This window comes from Lactuca saligna, chromosome 3 (genome assembly GCF_052625555.1).
Source record: "Lactuca saligna cultivar CGN05327 chromosome 3, ASM5262555v1, whole genome shotgun sequence".
NCBI classification, from domain to species: Eukaryota; Viridiplantae; Streptophyta; class Magnoliopsida; order Asterales; family Asteraceae; genus Lactuca; species Lactuca saligna.
The window spans coordinates 22,598,250-22,607,548 of NC_136419.1; the positions used below are offsets into that span (position 1 = coordinate 22,598,250).

At 43.3% G+C, this 9,299-nt stretch overlaps 1 long non-coding RNA gene across 1 annotated transcript; it reads left to right on the forward strand.

Moving 5' to 3' along the window:
* Nucleotides 1-522: 522 nt before the first annotated feature.
* Nucleotides 523-3,616, forward strand: LOC145033459 (uncharacterized). Its single transcript, XR_013677567.1, has 2 exons — nucleotides 523-700; nucleotides 3,467-3,616. It is a non-coding gene; the product is annotated as an uncharacterized LOC145033459 (long non-coding RNA).
* Nucleotides 3,617-9,299: the final 5,683 nt, after the last annotated feature.

The following is a 9,299-nucleotide window of genomic DNA, read 5'->3' on the forward strand; positions in this document are numbered from 1 at the left end:
AGTGTGTTTAAAAGGCAACAGAAGGCATATGTCGTCTCCAAGAAATTGAATATTCGTCATGCAGAAAATCACCAAAATATATATTTGTTTCTGTGTATAGTTTTTGTCCACACGGGGCTAAGATCAAAATCCATAAGCCATAATTTCACGTTTAGGTATTCATAATGCATGATATAAAATGTTTCATTTTATCATTCAGTGGCCGAACTATATAGACCGGTGAGGGTACTACAACACCTCCAAAAAACTTGTTTTTTATATATAAAAATATTATTTGTAAATATGTTCTATGTTGTTGTACATCCAACTAACCGGATTGTATCATATTTTTAATGTATGTGATAGGATAACTACATAAATTGTGATAGGATAACTACATAAATTGATAATATTTGTATCCACGTATCAAAAATTTTAGCTCCACCATCATTTGTGATAATTTTAGTTTGATCTTTTAGGTAGCGCTTAGTATATTGTAGTTGTACAGAACTGAACTTGATCAATAGGACTAAAATCTGTAAAATTAGTCCCACTCAAAATGGTGGATCTGACTGGGACAAAAAGACGTAATGCTTACAATGACCAAAATACCCTCACCTCCTATCTCTTCTTGTGCAAATCGCAAAATCTGAGCAAACTCAATTTTTTATCCACCGCCTCTGTTGATGGATCTCTTTTGTTCATCTTGTCTGGCAAACTGGTATTGATTTTTATTGCATCTCAATCTTTTTGTCTAATTAAACTTCTTTTCTGGAAACCTCGAAGTTTTTTTCCCTTGAGCTCTCATATGCTTAGGTATTACAGATAACAAATGCTATTATTTATTGAAAACTTGTTTAAATAGAGTCGAACTCCAAAATATCGATTTACATTTTGAAAGCAGGCGATCTAGTTTTTACAAAAGAATCAATTGTACGAAAAAGAATGTAGGTTAGGTTTTTATAGTTGATCTTCTTCTGCAATTGGTGGTTGCTTTGCGATTTATTATGAAATCGCCATAAGCTTCTATGATTTTTTGTTGAACCTTCAAGTCATGCACTTTGCAGTCTTGTGATGATTAAAAACAAAAACTTAGGATTGGCCGATTGGGTTATATGAACAACTCATCTATTATATTTTTGATAGCACAATTCTCGATATGTATTTTGTTGACAACCTGTTATTTTTATTTCATCAATTTTATTGTTAAATCCAAATAGTTTGTATCTTAAAACTCACCATTGTTAATATATATTTTTTAGTTGGAATATAGGTTTCACCGACTTCCTTTTCTGTTTGATTGACATCTAGTGAAACAATAAGTTGAATTAGTAAATTTGCCAACATATCAAAATAAAGATTAAAATCTAAATAACTTATGTTAAAAAAATAGTTATCTTTAAAGTATTGTTTTGTATTTTATATTATTTGTCTCAAGGACAATATGGTAATTTTAATATTGTGTTCTTTTTTTGTCCTAATTCTACCAAACAATATATAAACAATTTGTTTTGTTCTTATTCTATCGTGTCCAATTCAATTTTGTCCTGTCGAGTCCACTTTTGTCTCATTACTAATTACTAAACGTTGTCATAGAAAACAAGTGTAATCTGTAAAAAAAAGTTTATCCCAATACTATACTCATATAATAATATGTTATCCTTAATGCAAGTTGTAACGCCCCGATTATCAGGTATTGTTTTAAATAAGATTTCTTGGGTTAAGCCCTACTCGACGAGTTGGTTGCCCTACTTGTCGAGTAGCAGCGGGGTGAGATCGCGTGTTAAGTGACCTACTCGACGAGTCCATATTGGGACTCGGCGAGTAGGAGTTGGCAGATGAAACCCTAAATCCCATGGTTTTGCACCTTATTTAAAGGAACCTTAGCCTCCCTTGGGCCTCTTTACAGTTCTAGAGAGTCCTTGAGAACCCTAATACGTGTGTGTGTGTGTGTGCCCATTGTGTGTTTGAAGCTTGAAAAGAGAACCTTTGGAGGGAGAAGGCTTGGAGGAGAAGGAGATTGGAACAAGTAGAGTGTGAGAATCAACACTTATCTCAGTTATCCTCTTCTAGAGGTACCCAAATTGCCATTTTCCTTTAGATCTCTTCTATTGGTTGAGTTTTAGCGTTTTTACGGAATATTAAGTTGACAAGATGAGCTATGGGCTAAATCTGAAGTTGTAACTTTAGATCTGGACCCTCCTTGGGTTCTAGAAGCATAAAGTTGCAGTTTTGGTCATGATTGAGGTCCCTCTTGAACATGACGCTCCATTAAGAACTTAAAATAGGCATTTAGAGCCTTTATAGCCATGCATGCACGTAAAGTTTGCAACTTTACGTGATAAGCATGCCCTAGAAGCTTGGATCTGTGATTTGGAGCCACTGCATGGCTCGAAACAAGTCTGTATGGAAAAAGAACCGAATGGGCTCGGCGAGTCGCAAGGCTGACTCGGCGAGTCACATGAAGACGGCCGTGAACTTGACAAGTTGGATGAACAACTCGACGAGTCCGATGAAGATTGTCATAAACTCGACGAGTTCAAGAATAACTCAACGAGTCAGATGAGTTTTCTCAAGGATAAGTATGCGTGTGTATCTGTCGAGTTGCAAGGAGGAAACTTGACGGGTGGCCTTAAAGTTTGATCGAGAATCGAAGGGACTCAACGAGTCACCCCGATGACTCGGCGAGTTGGAAAGTGCTTCAAGGAACTCGGCGAGTAGTTAAGGGTACTCGGCGAGTTACGGTCAACATAGACTGTTAACCTTGATTGAGGACTTTGACTTTGACCAGGGGGTTGACTAGTGGGTTATGGAGTACCTTATAAGGTAAAGGACTTATGAGTATGTTGTACTATGATAATAGGTGGTGGAGCCTATGTCAAGTGATCCGAGAGTTGGAGTTTACCTTTCGAGTCGACATCTGCGAGGTGAGTTACCCTCACTATATCGATAAGGTCTTCGACACCAAGGCCGACCCTTTTAGTTGTTATTGTTATGGTATGCTACATGGGGTTATGATCTGCTAGATCGAAATCAGGGTAGACAGTATGTTATGCTCTTATGATCTGTAGGGATTGGTATGTTAGTGACCTGCTAGGTTAGTGCTCTAGTTACGAGAAAATTCTATGATTGATGATCAGTGAGATAGATGTGTTTGATGTTTGTATATGCCAGTATATGATAGTTATGCGCACGTGGTTATTTGCTTGTTGGTTGGGTTAAGGCGGTCCTGCTTTGTGCTGAAGGCCAACATACCCTATGAGCGGTCTGGGGAGACTGTAGGCCCACGTGGCGGACCAGTCATGCCGAAGGCTCGGGATAGATCCAGATAGACTGTGGGCCCTGTAGGGCAGTCCAGTCAGGCCGAAGGCCTAGTATACATGTTGTTGATTATCTGTTATTGATATGGTATTAGCGGTGTGATATTGGTATTTTGGGGGTAGCTCACAAAGCCCTCAGGCTTACAGTTTTCAGTTTATTGTGTCAGGTACTTCAGGAGATCATGGCAAGGCGAAGGCGTGACCGTACCTCTCCTCATCCTTATGTTATGATTTTGGGACACTCTGATGGATATTAATTTGAAAACATTTTTGTAAACAAACGCTGTTGATTTTATTTATGATTGAAAAAGTTTAAATTTGGTGTAAAATTTATGGATGTTACAATTTGGTATCAGAGCCTTAGTTTGAGTGAATTGGAGGAATACTCGTGTGAATCCAGTCTCAAATCAAGGAGATTTTTGGAAAGTAAGTTTTTAAAATGGTTTTCAAAATAAAGGATGGAGGGTGCAGAGGTTACGATCAGCCGAAGTCTATAAGTAAACCCCAAAATACCATACCGTTATTTGATATTCTGATATGTTAGAACATCATGCTAGTGCTAGGCTAGGGATCTTTAGGAATCGCATGATAGATTTGCATGATTATATGATGCCTATTAGCCTAGGGTTTCTTGTATATGGAATTAACATCATAACTGTAGATGTTTAGTGTATGCATCACGACTGTGTATAGTCAAGATCTTATAGCCTGAGAATGTCTGATTCGACCTTAGTGTAGGATTAGATATTCGAAAGTCTATCGGTCCAGCGTTATGTGCGGGTAGCGTACACTAGCGCTGTAGGGGATGATGGAAGTTTCATGGATGTGTGAGTTGTGCAGAGCTGTGGGATCAGTTGTGAGATAGGCGATGTCCCCTAGTAGAGAGGGTTGAGCGCATATTATGTTGAGTATAGTATTAGGGCGTTGTGGTGATACTTGAGACAAATATGGGTAGGTGTGGATGGTAGTATGGGCCCGTACTACTGGAAGCACATGACCCATATGCGTAGCAAGGGAGTCACAACCCTTAGGGTTTGAGGGTATTGGTCCCCCAATATTATATTGTTTATCTGACGTCTTGAGTATTTTTTTTTCAGAATGGTGGTGACAAGACGTTTTGTAGATGGATCCGGGTCAGGATCGGGGATGGGAGACGGAGGGTCGGAGGTGCCGGTGGCACCTAAGCTCGTCGTTCAGATAGGGACTAAGGAGCTGGATGCCAGGATCCTGGAGATTCTGCACGATGAGGTCGCTGAGGCTTTCCGAGCGCAGCTACCAGAGATGTTTGGGTCGATCAAGACCGCGATGGTTGAGTATTTTGATGAGCGATATGCAGCTCTGGCAGAGACAGCAGCCGCTGCAACCACTTCGGCTGTAACTGTGGCAGGGGTTGGAGGAGGAGCCGGTAGGGCTTTCCAGCTGGGACTTCAATAATACAAAGCCCCCGATGTTTGATGGTACACAGGATGCGATTAGGGCTATGAGGTGGTTATCTGACGTGGAGGGTTGTTTCTTCACGTGCTCATGTCTTGCTGACCAGAAGGTCAGGTGTGCCCTGAACCTTTTGAGTCTTGGGGCAAAGGACTGGTGGAGATTGACGACTGGGTCATACACTGATGATCAGCGGGCTGCTGTTACTTGGGAGCAGTTCCAGGATATGTTTTGCACCCGCTACGTTCCCCACGTGGAACAAGAGCGACTGGCTCAAGAGTTTTTGACATGGAGGCAAGATGGGGAGTCTCTGATGGAGATTACCCGGATGTTCACTGAGAGGGCTATGTTTTGCCCGGAGTTTGCATCAGAGCAGTCTCAGATGACTTGTTATCTGAGTATGCTCAAGACGGATATACGACAGTTTGTGGCTACACAATGTTGTGATACCCTCCTGGACCTTTAGGAAGCTACAAGGCGACGTGAGTTAGAGATTGAGCTGCAGCTGAGGGAGCAGCGTTAGGTTCCGGCACAGTCCCAGCCGACACCTAAGCGGTCTAAGACTGTTGATACTCAGATCGGGGGTCAGCAGAGTCGCACCTGTGGAAAGTGCGGTCGAGGTCACTCAGGGGTTTGTCGAGCAGGAGGAGGTTGCCACAAATATGGCAAGGAGCGGCATTATGCCAGGGACTGTCGTCAGTCCTCCCCTCCAGTAGATATGAGGATTTGTTTCCATTGTCATTAGGTTGGTCACATGAAGACCAACTGTCTGCAGCCCGCCGCTAAGCTGACGCAGGGTCCCGCACCAACTAATGTGAGGATTGGAGATGGGAGGCCAGTCAAGGTGGAGCCTCCGATGGCCCAGGGTCACGTCTTCCAGCTCACGGGCGAGGAGGCCAAGGCAGCACCGAATGTGGTTGCTGGTATGTTTCTATATTTCCATTTTAGTTATTATATTTGTAATATGCTTATTGGTTGTACCTGTGTTTAGGTACGTTTTTAGTAAATTCCTTGCCTGCTTTGGTATTATTTGACTCGGGGGCGAGTCGGTCATTTGTATCTCAGACCTTCTCTAGAAGGTTCAATGTGCCGATAGATGATCTTGAGTGTTCGTTGCGAGTTTTGATCGCCAACGAGCACGGGGTTTCTACTTCTTCGGTCTACCGGGGATGAGAGTTAGAGATTTTTGGGGGTATCCTTCCCGATAGATTTGATTCCTATCCCCAAGTGGGGGAGAACTTGTAGTATATGGTGAGGGCACCAGGTTGGGATTGGGGTTTTATTCAATAACCAGGGCTCGACAGTATAGTCAGCACGGGTGTGTCGGTTATTTAGCGTATGTGGTGGATACGAGGGTTAGGGAGCAGCTCTCAGTTTCTGAAGTCCCGGTGGTTAGGGAGTTTGCTGACGTGTTTCTGGACAAGTTACTCGGAGTGCCTCCGGAGAGGCAGATTGAGTTCAAAATTGACTTAGTGCAGGGTGCAGCCCCTATTGCCAAGGCGACGTACCATCTGGCACCGCCTGAGATGCAGGAGCTATCATCTAAGTTGTAGGAGCTGCTGGGTAAGCAGTTTATTCTTCCTAGTAGTTCACCCTGGGGAGCACCGATCCTTTTCATCAGGAAGAAGGACGGTTCGCACAGGATGTGCATTCACTATAGGGAGCTGAACAAGCTAACGGTGAAGAACCGTTATCTGCTTCCGAGGATAGATGATCTTTTCGATCAGCTGCAGGGTGCATCTTGGTTTTCCAAGATTGATTTGAGATCAGGATATCACCAGGTCAGGGTGAAGGAAGACGACGTGGAGAAGACCGCGTTTATGACTCGTTATGGTCATTAGAAGTTCGTGGTGATGCCATTTGGGCTCACCAACGCGCCAGCGGTGTTCATGGATCTGATGAACCGAGTCTGCAGATCAATGCTCGATCGCTCGATCATTGTGTTCATAGATGATATCTTGGTGTATTCCAAGACTAGAGAGCAGCATGAGGAGCACCTTAGGGAGCTGATGGAGGTTTTGGTAACCAAGAGGGGATTTGGTCGATCCAGCCAAGGTGGAGGCGGTGATGCAATGGGAGACTTCGAAATCTCCCTCAGACATCAGGAGTTTCTTGGGCTTAACAGGGTACTACCGGAGATTTATTCGAGATTTACCCAATATTTCAGTACCCCTCACTCGTCTAACGAGGAAGGGGGTGGATTTACGGTGGGGCCCCGAGCAGCAGAGGGAATTTAATACCCTTCGACTTGACACTCCCTAAGGGAGTTGAGGATTTTGTGGCATTTTGTGATGCATCCATCACAGGCTTAGGGGCAGTCCTCATGCAGAGGGGATGAGTGATAGCCTATGCATTGAGGCAGTTGAAGCCGGATGAGATGAGATACTCACACACGATCTTGATTTGGGAGCGGTGGTCTTCGCTCTTAAAATTTGGAGGGACTATCTGCACGGGGTCTGTTGCACTACATACACGGATCACAAGAGTTTGAGACACATCATGGATCAGCCGAACCTGAACATGAGGCAGCGCAGGTGGCTGGATGTCGTCAAGGACTATGATTGTCAGATCCTTTACCATCCTGGTAAAGTGAATGTGGTTGCGGATGCTCTGAGCCGCAAATCAGTTGGGTCCTCTACCCCAGCCAGGTGTATGAGGATAGCAGTGGATTCCCCACTGGTGTGTTTGGTTAGGGATACTCAGATTGAGGGTATGAGACCAGAGAACTGGAAGTTGGAAAGGATTAAGGGTGAAAGCACCCGGTTTGTTCAGGATAGTCGTGGATTGTTGACTAGTTACGGTCGGGTTTGGGTGCCAATGTTCGGAGGGGTCCGGTAGACAGTGATGGAGGAGGCTCATAAGTCTGTTTTTCTATTCACCTGGGGGACACCAAGATGTACCGTGATTTGAGTACAAGTTATTGGTGGCCTGGTATGAAGCGAGATATCGCTTGGTTTGTTGAGAGGTGCTTGACCTGTAAGATGGTCAAGGCCGAGCATCAGAAGCCGCAAGGTAAGCTGCAGCCTCTGGAGATTCCCATATGGAAATGGGAACGGATCGCAATGGATTTCATCATGAAGTTTCCGAATACGGCAAATGGGTTCGATGCTATATGAGTCATCGTGGATCGATTGACCAAGAGTGCCCATTTACTAGCCATACGGGAGAGTTCGTCGGCAGAGAAGTTGGCCGACTTGTACGTCAGCGAGATTGTCTATCATCATGGGGTCCCAGTTTCCATTGTTTCTGATCGGGATGTCAGATTTACTTCTCGTTTTTTGGCATAAGTGATGGGTTTTGGTCATAAGACATCCTATGTGCTCATACAAACCCTAATGCTTGGATCTAGGTTTCTCTATTGTACATGCTTTGAATCCAAGACTATAAACCCTAATTCTAGCATATGGAAATCAATATTAACATATAATTAGGTTTAAGATGTTACCTTGATTGTTATGTAGCAATAACAATCCCAATTCCTCCTTGAATTGACTTTGGAAGGCTTAGAGTCACAAGTGTCACTCCTCTAATGGCTTACAAACACCGAGAGCAAATGGAGAAGGTATAAAGAGAGAGGAGAGAGGTAGGAATTCATCCTTAGGACTTCTTGGGAAGGGATACACGAATTCATGAGCCTTAGGGGGTTTATATAGGTGTAAAGATTAGGGTTTTAGTCCTTATCCTTATCTAGTTGTTTGCCCACCAAGTAACCATAAGATAAGTCTTAGAAACCCTTATCCTAGTCGAATTCTAAGGCATTATCTCCTTAAATTCGTTCACCCTATATTTAAGATAATCCTTACCTTATTTTGTAACTATCACATAATTACAAATCAGCCCCTTCAGTTTAATTAATTACACTTTGATCACAAAATTAATTCCTAATTAATTATTGACCAATATTAATTAAACAAATATGATTTCTCCTTTAATATATTATTCTTATAACATATTAATAAATCATAATAACCTCTCTCTCTTTATTTATTTCTCCAACAAGTTGCTTTGGTGAAGGTAACCCAAAAGGACCATGCACCATCGGGTCAAGTACATACCAAAATAGTTATGGACTTAAACACTAATCCAACAATAGGTTCCACGAGGAACTGGGTACGAGACTGCATTTTAGTACGACATTCCATCCGCAGACTGATGGGCAAAGTGAGCGGACCATTCAGACCCCCGAGGATATGTTGAGGGCGTGTGTCATTGATTTCGGAGTGAGTTGGGAGTCCTACCTACTGCTTGCAGAGTTCGCCTACAACAATAGTTATCATTCCTGTGTTGGCGCCCCGCCTTTTGAGTTGTTGTATGGGCGGAAGTGTAGGACCCCAGTCTGCTGGAGCGAGGTTAGGCATACGGTCATGGGTCGGACAGAGGTAGTTCTGCAAACTACCAAGATGGTACAATGGATTAGACAGCGACGGCAGACCGCTCAGAGAGTCGGCAGAAAAGCTATGCTGACCGACGTTGGTCTGAGCTGTAATTTCAGGTGGGTGACATGGTTCTCCTAAAGGTCTCATCCTAGAAGGGTGTGATCCGCTTCAGGAAGAGGGGAAAATTGGGTCC